Genomic DNA, 15,408 nt, shown 5'->3' on the forward strand with positions numbered 1-15,408 from the left:
AGTCGTCCGACAGCGAAACCCCCGCTGCTTGTCTCCCGGGTCGGGGAAAATCACTTTGCCCACGGATCTGCGCCGCGCTTAAACTGGCCAGAGAAACGCTTTGTGTCGCAAAGGACTCGAGTGATAATTAGGGATGAAATGCGAGCGGAGAGGACTAATATTATTTTTGGCTTGTGCGGGAATAATACAGATTTGCAAACTGCACGAATAAAGCTGGGTAGGCTGGAAGGGGAGGGAGGGAAGGTGGTTCTGCCGGCTGTCGGCAGAGCTAGAACTCGGTGGCGGGGTTTGTGCCGGGCTCCTCCGTTCAGGAGGCGAAAGCGAGGGACAGGTCGTATTTGGAACTTGCCTTTAGGCACTCGACTGCGATACCGGGGGGCGGCAGGGGCTGGCGGGTGCGCAGCCCTGAAGGCACCCCTAAAAAGCCACGGAGACGTTTTCCTTCGTGTCGTGCGCGGATTTACCGAGGCGGCGGCATTGCCACTCCGCTCTGCACAGTGGCACAGTACTTCAAAATGGCCACATGAGATAAATAGTCTGTACTTGGCTTATTAATACAATAATAATAATAATTATTAATAATAATAGACGATTCGAGGTTCTCTTTATTCAGTTAAGAATGAAAAATGGTGTCAAAGGGGGAACTTCCATGGACGTACTACATTTTCCCAGCGACCAGAACAAGAAAAAAACACGTGCTCATTTGCTGGTTATAAACGCCACTCTGCAGGGGTGCAGACTGTGACTTTGTCAAGCAACTGTGAAGGTTCCTTTAATTTGTCTGAAATTTTACTAACTTCGCGGGTCAAAAAAAAAAAATGTCTGGAAGAAGCAGACGGGTTTCCTCAGTCTTCGAGAAGAGCTTTTGCTTTTTGCTGCGTGGATTCGCGGCCACTGGGAAGTTGTGTTTAGATGTCCATATCAGGTCATGGCTCGTGGGAACACAATAACATAGTTTTACCCGAAATGCCTCCAGAAGATATTGAAATAACCACTTCGTTTCTGCGAACAAATTATTTCACTAAAAAGGAACAGAAAGGAAGGTGCAAGAAAAAAACAAATTATCCCAAGCCCTGTTTACGGGGCGAACTTTAAAAGGAAAACCCCGACACTTTTGTCTTGGAAAATAATATATGCAAGATTTGCAATATGAAAACTACTTGTAAACAGATCTCGCCTCGGGAAGAATGCTGTTTTCAGTGGGGTGGCAAAGCCCTCGGCCGGGCAGGCATGGCGGGGTGAGCGGGGGGCGACGCCTGAGGGCTGCAGAACGCGGAGGGGCCGCGGGAGCGGGTCTCCGGACATCCCCTCACACCAAGGACAGGAGCAGCTACGCGGGATGCAGCGTGTGTCTGGCAGACGACATATTCCAGAAGCTCTCCCCATCTTTTCTCTCCCGCACCTCCGGGAGGTGCCCGCTGGCTGCTCGGGACATCCTCCCATCGCTGCCGCATCCCGCCCGGCTCTCTGCTTCTTGCCTCCCACTCCCTGCAAAGCCTTCCCTGACTGATCGAGCGCCTGTCGCCTGTCCCCTCGCCATGAGCAGGGCCGGGCAAGCCCGCGGCAGAGCTCTCGTCGCCGGCCGTAGCAGACAGCGGGCGGGAGCTCCCGGCCCCGGCAGCGCAGCAGTCCCAGCGCCTCTCCCGGGCCCTGCCCGCGCCCCGCGGGGCTGCTCCCGGCCTCCCGCGGCCCGGCAGGGAGGGTCTTCTCAATGCCAGGCCTGTGTATTTGTAGTTTGATTTCGCACGTCAAGGATAATTTCTTCATACAACTTAATGGACGCGGCTTGACATCCATAATGATCGCTAATCATTCAAATTATTTTTGCTAGCGCCCAGACATGTTCCAGTTGTTGTGATAGATCGCGTTTCACCCATAATGACGGACAATTACCATTTCTAATTCGCCGGCTTTTGACACCTAAATCCACCCACCATATGTGGCTGAAATGCGCCGGGCTCGGCGGCGAGGTCCTGATGACATTTGCAGCGAGCCCCTCTCCTCTGAGCGGGGCACCTGGGATGCCACCCAGCCCCGGCACCCCCTGCCCTTCCTGCTGGCCACCGCAGCACGGTGTGCGTGAGGCGGGCCGGCGGGGCCGCAGCGCGGAGCAGCCGGGCCCTCCTCGCCTCTCCCCGCCCCGGAGCCCTTCGGGGCAGCGGGGCTGTGCTCGCCCCGAGGCGCTTACACCTCTCAGAGGAATCCCAGATGGAAAGCGGCTTGATCCGCCAGCCAGGGCCGTCCCTGCGGGCTGTCCCCTTCCCGCCGCTCCGATCACCATCGCGGCCAGGGAAACCCGCGCGTGTTTGTGCTTCGATCCTCCGCGACCCACGGCCTTGAACTGTCCTCTGTGGGAGAGACAGCAAACCGTGACGGGGAGGTTCGGCTGCAAACAGTGCCTTTGCATTGCTCCCATCACGTTTCCTGGGGTATTTTCCTCCGCAGTGCCCCTAGAACTAGATGCACACGATGTAAGGTGTCTCTGTGGGACCCGGTGCAGGCAATGGAAGCAGAATCGGCAGCTCCGCGCCTCCGTCCCAGCCCCAGAGCCAGTCGCCCGGCACGGCACGGCCACCGGGGAACCCACAGGCTCTGCCGACAGATACACCCCTGTACTGGGTCTCGTTTGGCGAAAAGGAAGTGTGAGGATTCACCCTGGGTGATTTCTTCGGAGTTGTTTGGTTTTATTTGTTTTTGTTTGTTTGTTTAGTTGTGTTTGGTTTTGGTTTTGTTATTGTGCATAAACGAATGAAGCCGCCGTCGTTTGACTTTAATCCCCGCACGACGGAAGCGCAGTGCGCATCGACCGCAATGTCGATGGCACAACATTCCTGCCCTGCTGCAGGCAGAAACTCCACGTTTCTACAGAGCGGCAGGCAGCGTCTGCTTTTTAAACCCTGGGTATTTCTGCTGCTTTAACGTTAGAAGAGTCACATGAAACATTCCCCTCGTCAGGTACAGCTGACTGTGGATACCCCGGTCACAGTTGCAAGGACGGGCAGAGAGGGAGCAAGGTCAGGTCCTGATGTTGTGCTACTCTGCCCCGCATTGCAGTGCTCCCTGGCGCAGCCCGATGAGTGTCAGAGAAGCCCAGACGGGGCCACGCAGACACGCGTGTTTCCAGGGGGGCTGGAGATTACCGGGGTGAAGGTAATCACACATCGGGGCATTACCCGGGCCTTCGCAGTAGCCCTGGTGAGATGAGTCCCCAGGCTGTTCTCCCCGAGTGCTTCTACAAAAGCCACTCATGAACTCGTTTCTCCGCTGGGGCGAGAGGAGCGGCGGGCGAGGCAGGGATGCGGACGGGGACACCGCAGGGCCACAGCCGCCGGACTGCGCTCGGCTCGGCGGGAGGGAACTGTCATCGTCGGGAAAGTGCTGAACCCGGCCCGGCCCTGCGGCACCTTCCACGGCAGCAAAACGTCCCCGCAAAGGGCAAACACACCGACCGCCGCTCTGGACAGCTGAGCTGCAGGAAATGCAGTCTCACAGCCTGGTTAAGCGAACAAGTGCAAGGATTTAGCCGTCCATATACTTTAAAATAAAGACTAGAGGGATTGCCTGCCTGAGGTTTCTCGGCTCCCGAGCAGGTATTTTGATGAGAAGGTTTATTTCCAGTTAAAATTCCACGGCATGTCTGAGATGTTATTGCACTTTCCCCAAGAATTAAACAAAATAATTTATCAGCTTCCGAATTTGAGGTAAAGATGATGGAAAAAAAAAAAAAAATCACCAGCTCAGTGCACATTAAAAAACCCGAGCAACTGCGTGCCAGCAGGTACCGCCTGACTGCCGGGAGCGGGGCTTCTCGCCTGGGCAAGGCAGGCTGGGCTGAAACGGCCCTTCCAAACACACCGCCCGATCCCGAGCTCCGAGACTGGCGGTCCCAGCTGCAGCATGCAAAGGAACAGACCCACGTTCCTCGGTGGGAACGGGACTGGGGCTAAGAAGTCATGGACGCCCCAGTAAGAATCCCTCAAATTCAGCAGAACAGTAATTGCTAATGACCTTTCCTCGCCGTGGACATACAGCTTTGATTAAAGGGTCTTTCAAATTATTTTCCCCTAAAGTTTCTGCCAGGCGACTGGACTCAGCTCCATTTCGGGCAGGTTCGTTCTGGGGCTTTTGCCACGGTTTAGATCACGTTCGCACCTTCTCCACCCCGACCTTCACATACACACCCTCATCGACTATAGTGAACTTCCTAAAACCAGGAAAAACACCACGGCATTCAAGAACTAGTAAATAAATTTTCTTATATGTTTTTGACAAAGATTATATTCTCACTCTGTGTATCAACTGGTGATATATGGTGATATATAAATTTATTTTTTTTTGGGGGGGGGGAAGAGAGGAAAAAAAGAACCTTCATGTTCATTCTCTGCTAGGATAAGGAAAGCAAAGCAATGTTCCAGAGACAGAAGGTCCCTTTTCCTTGATAACTTTGTAAGATAAGTATTACTTTATGTCTTAAGACACCACCCTAGACCTCGAGATCTCAGTGAATTGTGCGGAGCAAAACCTATTCTGCAGAGAATACTGTATCTTCATTCCTTCTGCAGAATATTTTCTAGGTATTGTTGGAACGGAAAGGTCTCCCGGCTTCCTAGCAATTGTTCCACAGTGGTATTAAAGAAAGGACGAAGACCTCAGCGCTTCTTGCTTGTCTCCTCTCTCAGGAGATCCCGCTGGACGGTCCCACAGTCCCCTGCTGGTACGTGGCGTGTGACACTGCCATCTTGTGTTCTACAGCTCCAGCTGTTATTTACGAAACCAATTTCAACGAAAACGTGTAGTTACGAACATAAAAGGTGTAGCTGAGCCAGTTAAACACATGGTCTCAAAGGAAGGTGCCAAGTGCCCGTTTTATTTAAAAGGCTAAATGTCAACATTTTAGCTCCTAGCTAAGGAGCAAAGTTTAAACATATTTGAGCCTGTGACACCTTCAGAAGATGAGAGGGTATCTCTGTCTCTGTCATGGTACAGCTCTCAGGTACTCTCAGCTCTCTTCAGTGTCTCTTTTCTTCTAGTTATGTTTACCAAACTCTAGGAAGAAAGTAGTAGAATTTATTTATCCTGCGCAGACACAAACATGAAGGTCATGTCAATATTTTACTGCATATTTTCTGCCTTTGCTACCAGTGCTGTAACCTAAGAAAAATCTACACAGACTCACCATGCAGTGTTGGCTTCAGTAGCTAAAACTGCATGAAAGAGAAAAGCTAAGGAAAATCATTCAAATGGAGCAAAACAAAGACATTTTACCCTATCTTAATAATTTGAACTGATAGGCACAGACATCAGGCCAGTGAGGACAGATGGAGGTGAAGTTGATATACAGGTTTTATAACCAGTAATAAATGTCAAAACATTTGGGCAGCTGAAAAGAGAGGAGTGAAATGGCAACAAAAGGGGCGTCTCTGGAAATACAAAAGTGCTGTCAAATTGTAACTTTATTTTTTACTTGTTTTTTCTTACAGAGAAGGCCTAATGGCATGCCAAAGTTTATTTTAAGTTTCCTGACTTCTTTTTTAAATGTTATGATCTTGATTACTTAAACATTGTTTTCTTTCTTCATTAACATAAGTATAGATTGCAAATCACTGTAACCCTTTAAAAGTATTAAAATCATGTAAGAATGGTGTTATTAGAGTAAGTGATGAAAACTCTCTGGTCAGGACTTCAAAACATGTCAAATTCATAATGAACAACTTAAGTAAGGTGTTGCAAATAATGTTAATTAAAAATGTCCATGCGCAGTCCCTTTGAGGGCATGTGAATAAATATCTAACAGTTTCTACTGGGGTCTCAGTTCATACTGAAAATGAGGAAGTCTTTATAATTCATAACTATTACAGAGTCTTTATGAATGCTCTTTCTCATATTTCCCACTGGAAACCATTAGATAATCTGTTTTTATTATATAGAGCCAAACATTTGGCTTAATATTTTTGTTTTAGAACAGACCACAGAAGCATGGGGATATTAGCCATCCCATAATTTTTAGGGGTGCTTTAAATTCATGTACATTTATTCCTGTCTTGAGAGTTTCTTTAAATTACAATCTTTGATCCTTGTTCTTCTAAAAACGTTACCCAAGGTACATATAAAACAGAAGTTTCCTAGTCTGTGTTTTTTCATTAACCATCTACCTTCCCACCCACTAATGCTGTGAATTTAAGAGTCTACATAATTGAGTCTGTAAATTAACAAAAAAATCCAGACAGCCAGAGCAACCAAGCTGTAGATGGTACATTGGCCTTAATGTTCTTATATTAGCACATTAAGCAAGCAGAAAGGGAGCTTTTCATTCATTATGCCTAGGTGTTTTGGTTTGGTAGGTGGTTTTGTTTTTTTAATGGCAATAAGATGCATTTCTTTCCCTGACCTTCCTTCAAAACCAATATATTTTTGGGGCCAAAGACTAATTAAGAGAGATAAGAAAAGTGTGTGATGGATGGATTATTCTGAGTATCTGAGAAAGACTGTGAGTAGGAAGTAATGGATTGCAAGAGTAATTCAAACTGGTTTTCAGTGTTCTAAACTATGAGTTATTTAGCATTTCAAACTGACAGCTTGTAAATGTAAATTTTATTAAATGCAGAGCAATAAAATTTTGTAAGTTTCTGTCATTTTGAATTTTAGTGGTTCAAATTGAAGCCTCCAGCCTTTTAAATCACAACTTGTAGGAGCACAGCTTTAAAGCATCCATTACTCTTAAATGTGTGCTTTTCAAAACCTCATTATTGCCTTTGCTCACAAAATATCCTTGTCAGGCTCCAGGTCTGCATGTCTCGTGTCAATGATAGGCTGACAGGCTCATGCCCTCTGTTATGTTTACAGTGTATATTGTATAAAGTTTTCTGCTCTTCATTCTCACTAGGCAGAAAATAAAACAGGATTAGCAGTGATATCACCCTTCAGACCAGCCAGATTTTCCCCTTTGATCTCAAAAAAATGTCTTTGCATGTGCAGTGCAAGAGTCTGGCTCAAGGATCCTTGTTTTGCTCTTGAGACAGACATTGCCTGATTCAGGAAAATGAAAACATACTAACGCCTACCAGTTAAAGCTGAAATCTAGCAGGCAGTGTCTTGGAAAAGTTCTTGCACGACAGAGTGAGATCAGTGGAGAACTTTCGTAATATTTTACTGGATAACAAAGCTTGAGTAGCAGGCAGTTTTGCATAGGCAAAGGATTGCAGGAACTTGGCCAAACAGCTCAGAAATTTATGAGACCAATTTTTTTTTTCAGAAGATTACAACTGCCATCGAAGAACCGAAGTGAAGTGACAGAATTGCACAGCATCCAACAGTTTGTGTTTGCCAGCAGGGATCTAAAATCCAGCCACTTCACTTGATGTGCTCCAGCAGTCACAGATACATACTGTCTGTGTCTGTGTCTGTGGGTGTACATTTGTCCATTTAAAGGGAACACTAGCAACTCAAATATCATATTTCCTTTAAAAAAATGGCATTCTACTTACAAGAATAGAAAATAACTCCAAACATTTCCAATTGTGTAGAATTATGAGAAGAATTAAAGAGACATCCCATCTCATTTTAAGTCTGAATCTCAATTCTCATAGCAATCTAGATATTTTTATAGTATTCCTTTAAGTCTATGCAATAATGTGAGTAAACTGTCAATTAACTGAATATATTGTTAAACTGAATATGAATTTGAGTGTGTTATTAACTGGCGAGAATTTTACCTAAGTAAAATAAAGTAAAAACAACTGATCCATTATAAGATGTTAAAAATGTAGGTGGTGGAATTCTCAGGAAATAGAAAATAATACCTAATCTTTCATTAGTAATAATTGCATGTTCTCAAAACCTTAATTGCAATGTTTCTTCTTGGTCTACTTGAGTAGAGTACTATATATGAAAATTCTGTCTTGTTTTTCTTCCAGCTTTTGCTGGTGTGCTTCTCCTAATTCTCTCTTTCTTAGTATTTTCTATATTTACCACGTTGCTAATACACCTCTATGGTTTGGCTTGACTTAGATCTGAGATAATCATGCCATAAAGCACTTCATCTCCATCAGAAACACCTACAGTTTTGGCAGCAGTAATAGAATTGCCCTGAAGATGTAAAATTTCCTGGGAAGAAATGAATTTGGAAGCATATAAGCTCGCGTTGAGGAAAAACTCTTTGAGTGAGTCACAACTTTTGATACCACATCAGAAGAAAATTGATACAAAGTAGGGGTTTGAAAACTAGTTATCTGAGAGATGTAATTCTGCTGGTTAAAGTCCCTTACGGAAAATTGGGGGATAGTTCTGATTTTAGTTTGTCATGTGCAATAAAAAAGACAAACAGAAAAACTATCAGAAATATTAGTTCTTTGTGATTCCAGCTGAGACATATTGACACTGAGCTGTGAACTTCACTGTGCTAAATGATATTAAATAATGTCTAAGAAAGCATGTTTATTAGAGCTATGACAGGCCAGTTCCCAGCCAGGATGCCAGCTCTCTGGTTTGCTGGATGTCAAAGCAGCTGAAGCAGCTGGAGAGACTTGTGCTCATGTCATGGCCTAGGTTGCTGAAGAAGATGAGCTCAGGTGAGGCTGTGCTGTGGGTGAGGTGTGGATGCACTTTTATTGCTGCCAGTGGTGGCAGCAAAGCATGGAGAGGTGTGGATGTGACATCCTGAACTGCTGCAGCTGTTGGCTCCTGAACACAGTCGGAGCCCTCTGCCACGGTGGGTAGTGATACACGTGCCTGTTGGGCACAGAAGACATTTCAAAGCTGATTAAGGTATTACATTTCAGATGGGGACCATTTTCTGGCAAAGCACACTGCGGTCGTTAGTGCTGTGCCTTCATTTGCTGACGTGGCAATGAGATGGCACAGCTGATGGCTGGCTGGTGGGTCTGTGGAGGAAATGCTAGCGTTCATCCTCTGGAGTACTCTATCTTATACAAAGGATAACAACAGGATATATCTGAGTTGGAGGATACTAAACGACACTCCATAGATATTTCAAATTACTTTTGGACTGAAATAGTTGTTTTCTCAAGAAAATGAGTCTTGGGTGTCTGCAGTCAGTGCAAACTTAACCTCTCCCATGAAAGTTTCACAGGAAAGTGTGCATCCAGTAACTCCAGACTGAGCAATACACCTGACTGCATTACTTGAATATTCACAGCAGCTAAAATCTGTAGTCAGACATGAGGATGCCAGTTCACTAGGTGATCTACACAGGCATAGCCAATAGATCATATTTGTTCCCTAAAAACTGCAAATTTCAATCTAGGGAAAAAGAAAAAAAAAATCCACAGTTATGGGGTACAATCAAAGAACAATAAGACAATTTTATACAATATGACAGACAACTGTACTGGATCATCAGTACCTTCCAGCTGCCAAGTACTTATAGATGAGGTTGCACAGTGAAGGAGCAGAGGAGTAGAGGCTCTACAGCAACCAATATAATAAAGTCTAGGAGTCTGGTGAGCTAATTAGCTTTGAGCACTCTGTACTTGGCTGGCATGGCTGGCATGTGCTGCAGTGAACACAAAGCTGCACTGTCATGACTGTGACATCTGCAGTTTAATGTTGGAGATAAATGTATATTTGGAGAGGTCAAAGTAGGAAACCTGGAGCTCTTTTCTTCCCTATTGAGGCTAGCAACATATATGACTTTGAACAGGTTGCATAGACTTGGCAGAAAGGGGATTGCAGAGGGTTTCCAATGGCAAGATTCATTCAACTCATGTATGCGCAGTTCCTTGGATGACGATCAATAGTGAATAATTATTGCTGTGAAAGCTGATCATAAAAGTGCTTCAAGGGATATATTCATTGTCATATTAATATCAAATGATATTAAATATAATTTGCAATTAACAATTTATTCAGAAAATCGTGTTTGTCTTCTGAATTGTTCACACAGTCTTCACAGACTGATAGATTATATAAAAGCCTTAATTAATGTATTTCCAAGGAATTTCTTTTGACACATAGTTCAGAGTGAAAAAGAATGTTAATAAGGACCTCTAGCAAGTGAAAAATAGGACACATTGCAACACAGGTTTATTTCACAAGTCATATTAATGTGACAGTTGATTTGCTGAAAGATTTTTTAGACATGGGCAATTTAGACATGCTAATGTATTAGGTTTGCGTGTCCAGGTTTTGGTAGCAGGTGGTGGGGGTGGCTTCTATGAGAAGCTGCCAGAAGCTTCCATCATGTTCAACATGAGCCAATACCAGCTGGCTCCAAGATGGACCTGCCTGTGGCCAAGGTCAAGGCAACAGCAACAGTGGCAGCACCTCTAGGAGTTAAGGAGAGAGGGAAAACCTGCACAAGTGCATCTGAAGAGAGAAGTGAGAATATATGAGAAGAACAAACATGCAGACACCAAGGTCCGTGGAGGAAAAGGTGAAGGAGGTGCTTCAGGCACTGGAGCAGAGATTTATCCCCCTGCAGCCTGTAGTGCAGACCTTGGAGAGGCAGGTGCTCTGTTGAGCTCCATGGTGGAGCAGAGATCCACCACCAGCCCCTAGAAGACTCTGTGCTGGAACAGGCAGGTCCCTGAAGGAGGCTGTGAGAACCCTTGGGAAACCCATGGTGAAGCAGGGAAAGAGTGTGAGGAGTCCTCCTCTGCAGAGGAAGGAGAGGGAGAGACTATGTGTGATGAACTGACCATAGCCCCTATTCCTTATCCTCCTGTACCCCTTGGGGGAAGGAGCTGGAGAATCAGGGAGTGAAGATGAGCCTGGGAAAAAGGTAGGGGTGACAGAAAGTTGTTTTAGGTTTTGGGTTTATTTCTCTGTGTGGATTTTCACAGAGAGTAGCTACACATTGAGGCAGAAAAATGGAAATTAGTAGACAAGGTGAAGATGGGAGAATTAGATAAAGAGAAAATTATGATGGATGTTACTGAAAGAAGTATCAGGTTGCAGGGGATGGGCCACATGAGCAATAAGTTTCAGGTGCAACATTGTGTAATGCATTTCTTAAAGAACTGCCCACAAAAAGCAGGATCAGGCTGATTAACTGGTAAGAGGACTTTGGCAAGCTCAAGATACTGGGCCAAGAGAACTCAGTAACTGTGGCCCAAAACCCTTGATATGGGATAAGATTCAGATATAGACTGCAAAGTCATACACTTGGAAGCTAGTAACTAAATATTCAAGAGAAGATGAGATTTAATAGCTTGCGGTTTAAGAGAAGAACGAGATGGCTACTAGATCTACTGAAAATGTGATTTCTGTGTGAAAAAAGCAAATGCACAGTAAAAAAAAGCTGGGGGAAAGGGAGAGTGGACATTTGAGATTATTGTACTTCCCAAATAGGCATGCTGAGGCTCTGCCCTCCAGGAAGCATCTAAACATCTGCCTGCTGATGAGAAATAGAGAATTAATTTCCTTAAAAAATCTTGCTTGTGTGTGTAGCTTTGTTTCAGTTATTAAACTGTGATCATCTCAATCTTCTCTTGCTTTTCTCCTTCTGATTCTCTCCCTGCTCCTGCTGAGGGAGAGAGACCAAGTGATTGGGTGGAAGCTTCTCTATCAGGTGGGATGTTGTGGTTCACCCCAGCTGCAAACCAAGCCCCACGCAGCTGCTTGCACACTCCACCATCAGCAGGACAGGGAAGAACTGGAAGGGCAAACCCATACAATGGAGTGAAACCACCAGGCCTTAGAACAAACTTCCAAGAAGAGTGGTGAGAGCGAAGGCTTTCCTGCTCTTGTGATGGACCTTGATGGTATCCTTCAGGAATTCAACAACAGGACACCAGTGATTCAGGTGTGTCCTTCCAAAGCTGCAGTATGGGTTGGAAAATAATTCTAGATTTTCCATGTTGTTATAAAAGGAAAAAAGAAAAAGCTATTTTTTTAACTGGTAACAGGTCAAGACTGAGAAAGACAGCTTTCTCCATTTTTCCAACAAGCATTGTGGTTTGGGGACAAGAAACAGGAGTTCCCAGTGATCCTCTGTGTTCATGTGGGAAATTCCAAACTTGCATGACCATCTCAGTAGAAGTTAGAAGTACTTAATTTAAAAATTAGTTCTTATTCTGTAGGTGTTTTTGACCCTTCTCTTTCTGTAACTCTTGTTGTTAGCCTTGCTGTTGCTGGACTCAGAGTTACATAGTGTGCTTTAGTGAGAAAAAGTGTTTACCACACTGAAAATGTGGTGTGGCTTTATTAGTAAATTCAGCTTCTCTTTCTGTAACTGTTGTTGTTAGCCTTGCTGTTGCTGGACTTTATACTCTTGAGTTATATAGTGTGCTTTAGTGAGAAAAGGTGTTTACCACACTGAAAATGTGGTGTGGCTTTATTAGTAAATTCAGCTAGTGGAAAGACAAGAGAACTTGTTTGTCCATTCACACAACTGGAGAGCAGGTTTCCAATGTGGGTTTTTCACGTTAACTGTGGCTAGAATTACTGTCCATGTCTTAAATACTAGCCAGGTGTCAGTGAGCTATTTCCCTTTCCACAATACAGGGAAAAAGGCAGTGCCTTACATAAATTAAAAAGCTACTGCTGACACTTCTCTCCCCTCACCAGCAGAGTCAGTGTAGGAGGAGACAGTTTCAGTGGGACCACATACCATGGTCACTATTGCCAGAGGGAGGATGCGGTCAGCTGTCTCTTAAACATTTAGCTTGGCCTCCACAGTCTTGTGCTTGGTGAACCTCACTGGCCCTGTTTTACTGGGTAGTTTGTGGGGAACAGCTGGCTAGTGGTTCTTCTCTGTTTTATTAGGCAATGTAGTTCATAAAAGTTGCGGCCCTCAGCTTAACCATATTCCTGTGTGGAAAGTCTTGTTCACTGCAGCGTCTGGGCCAGAGACGTTTACATCACTGCAATCAACAGCATTAAAAACAGTTACTCCTTACGTGACCTTAGGTTAGCAGGAAGCAAGATGGAAGAATGCCCTTCCAAAAGCAAGGATTTCCAACTTCAGTAGGAACTGTTTTTTATGTGTATAAAAACAAGTCATTATTTACCATTTCCACTCAGTTGTCTGTCTAGTCAGGGACATTAATCACTGAGTTTCACTCAAGGCACAGTCATCAAGCAGCGCAGAAGAAAACAGTGTCTGGTAAAGACATTAGATATGATACTGATGATGTAGAAACAATTTGGGTTTTATTTGCAAATCTGTAGTGCAATTAAAACCAACAGCTGCTCTCTACTCTGTTCCAGAGATAAGTGGCAAACCCAACATTATAATAGAAGTAAGTGTTTTTTCTTTTTAAATGCACACTCCATTTTTGTGGCAACAATTTTACTTTTCTTTTCAAGGACACTTTCCTCATTCAAACAAACGCAACGTCAATTTCCACATTGAAGAAGAGGACTGTGTGCAGATCCCAGCTACAGAGACTTGAAACAGAAAAAATGGTATGAATGAAACTCAAAAGAGAATGAGTATTGTTGTGTAAGCATGGGAATAAAAAGCAGAACAAATGTTAAAAGAATGTCTTGCATTGGTAACGGAGGACACAGTTCATGTCAATCACTCTGAGAAGTGTGTTGTTTCCATCAAGTGCTGTAAGGACAGCCCAGATGACTTGGTAGCTAATGACCCTGCATTCTTGAAGAGGATGGCAAAAAGGTTGAAGGCTCTCACACATGCTATTCCTTTTTCTCTCATTGCAGATTCCACCCCATTCAGCTTGATTCACACCTTTTCTCAGAGCTTGGGAGAAGCATACATCTATTTTCCATGTAGGCAACGATTTTTGGTGCTTTTGTAGATACTTGCATAAGGGAACGCAATGTAGATGCTTAAGGGAATGCAATACTATATTATAAAAAAAAAAGCCTCCCACATTCAGAGGTCTAGTTTGCATTTGTCGTTTGCATTTGCAAACATGGTGGACTGTGCATGCCACAATTACTTAGTCAGGGTAACTTAAGAACAAGGAGGCAAAGGAACCAAAAACTGGAACTGTGCTATTTTTTCAAACAGAAACTGATTACCAAAATAGTTTTCTAATTAAACTGTAACAAAATGACAGGAGAAAAAAGAGAGTATTTCTGACTGCCAGCTCAGAACATGAGCAGAAATGAAAATCAATGGCTTGCACCAAAAAATTTAACCAGGTTTGTAGGGGAAAACGTGAAGGGAACAAGAGCAACATAAAAATTCACAGAGGCCAGGAAGAAAGTTCCTTTACACCCAAATGAGGTGAGCTGGGTAGCTGGCTTGGTCTCTTGAGATGGATGAAGATGTTGCATAAAAATGTGGACTGTGAAGAGTGAATACTAAAATCTCCCACTCTTGTCTCTGACCTTCAGAAATTCCCACAGATTTCCCTTTCCAGCCCTCCTTTCCTACCTACATATAAGCTCTGACTCCTCCACTGCTGCCTGTCTCCTCTCCTAAACATCTCTGGCCTGTCCTGTCACACTCTACTACCTCTGTCTCCCAAAAACTCATTCAGAAATTGCAATGATTCTACTTAGGGAGAGTTACAAAATACAGACAGAATGTCAAATAAAATATATTTATTTAACAATATATATTTATTTTCTGTGTCACTTGGTGACCCAGGCACTTTTCAGTGGAAACTCCATTCAAAGTAACTGCTCAAGGATTTCTTCTTAGTATTTTAAAAATGTATAAGAGTTTCAAATTATTTCTATACTGCTATAAATGTTTCTTTTTTTTTTACTCTAGTGATCTGTTTGTTAATTCCAGTGCTTTTCAACTCACTTCATATATTTCCTTTAACTATGAAGACATTATACAAAGTTGTATAATGTCTTCGTATTCAGACATTATACCAAGTTGTTCTAAAAATTCTTAGCTTGTTATTGAATCCATTAAAATACATCTATTAAAAGAGTTCCAGATGTCTCTGTTCAAACTGTCACAAAAACAATGCCCAAAGAATTGTTGTCACTCATACCGGAAAAATATGTCAAATAGAGGCTTGAAGAAATTTGGTACTATTGGATATCGTTATTAATGACTTTTGAATAGAGCGTGTGGTTCTTAGACTTCCAGATATAAGCAAGTTCAGATGGTTGGCATGCATTTTGGACGACAACATTATAAATAAAATTTTATTGACAAATGTTGCAAGTAGCCTGAAACAGGATTAAATTCAATGGGGAAAAGCAGAAAGCACTGCAGTCAAACAGAAATAAAACTTCAACATGTATGAAACCCCAATAACAGGAGAGCATCCAGAGGCTCTTTTAGTAAATCAGGATTCGTATGAGTCAGCAATGTCATACCGTCAAGAAAACAAACATCATACTGGGATATACAAACAGAAGTCTCGTACGCAAGACACATGAAGTAATACTTCCACTCTGCTCAGTATTCCCAGGGCCTCAACAGAAGTACTGTATCCAGTTTTTGGCACAGTACTGCAAGAAAGTGGAGAGGGGCCAAAGGAAAGCAACGAGAATAATCAGAAGTCTAGAAAAGAC

This window comes from Passer montanus, unplaced genomic scaffold, assembly GCF_014805655.1.
Source record: "Passer montanus isolate IOZ18808 unplaced genomic scaffold, ASM1480565v1 scaffold13, whole genome shotgun sequence".
NCBI lineage: Eukaryota > Metazoa > Chordata > Aves > Passeriformes > Passeridae > Passer > Passer montanus.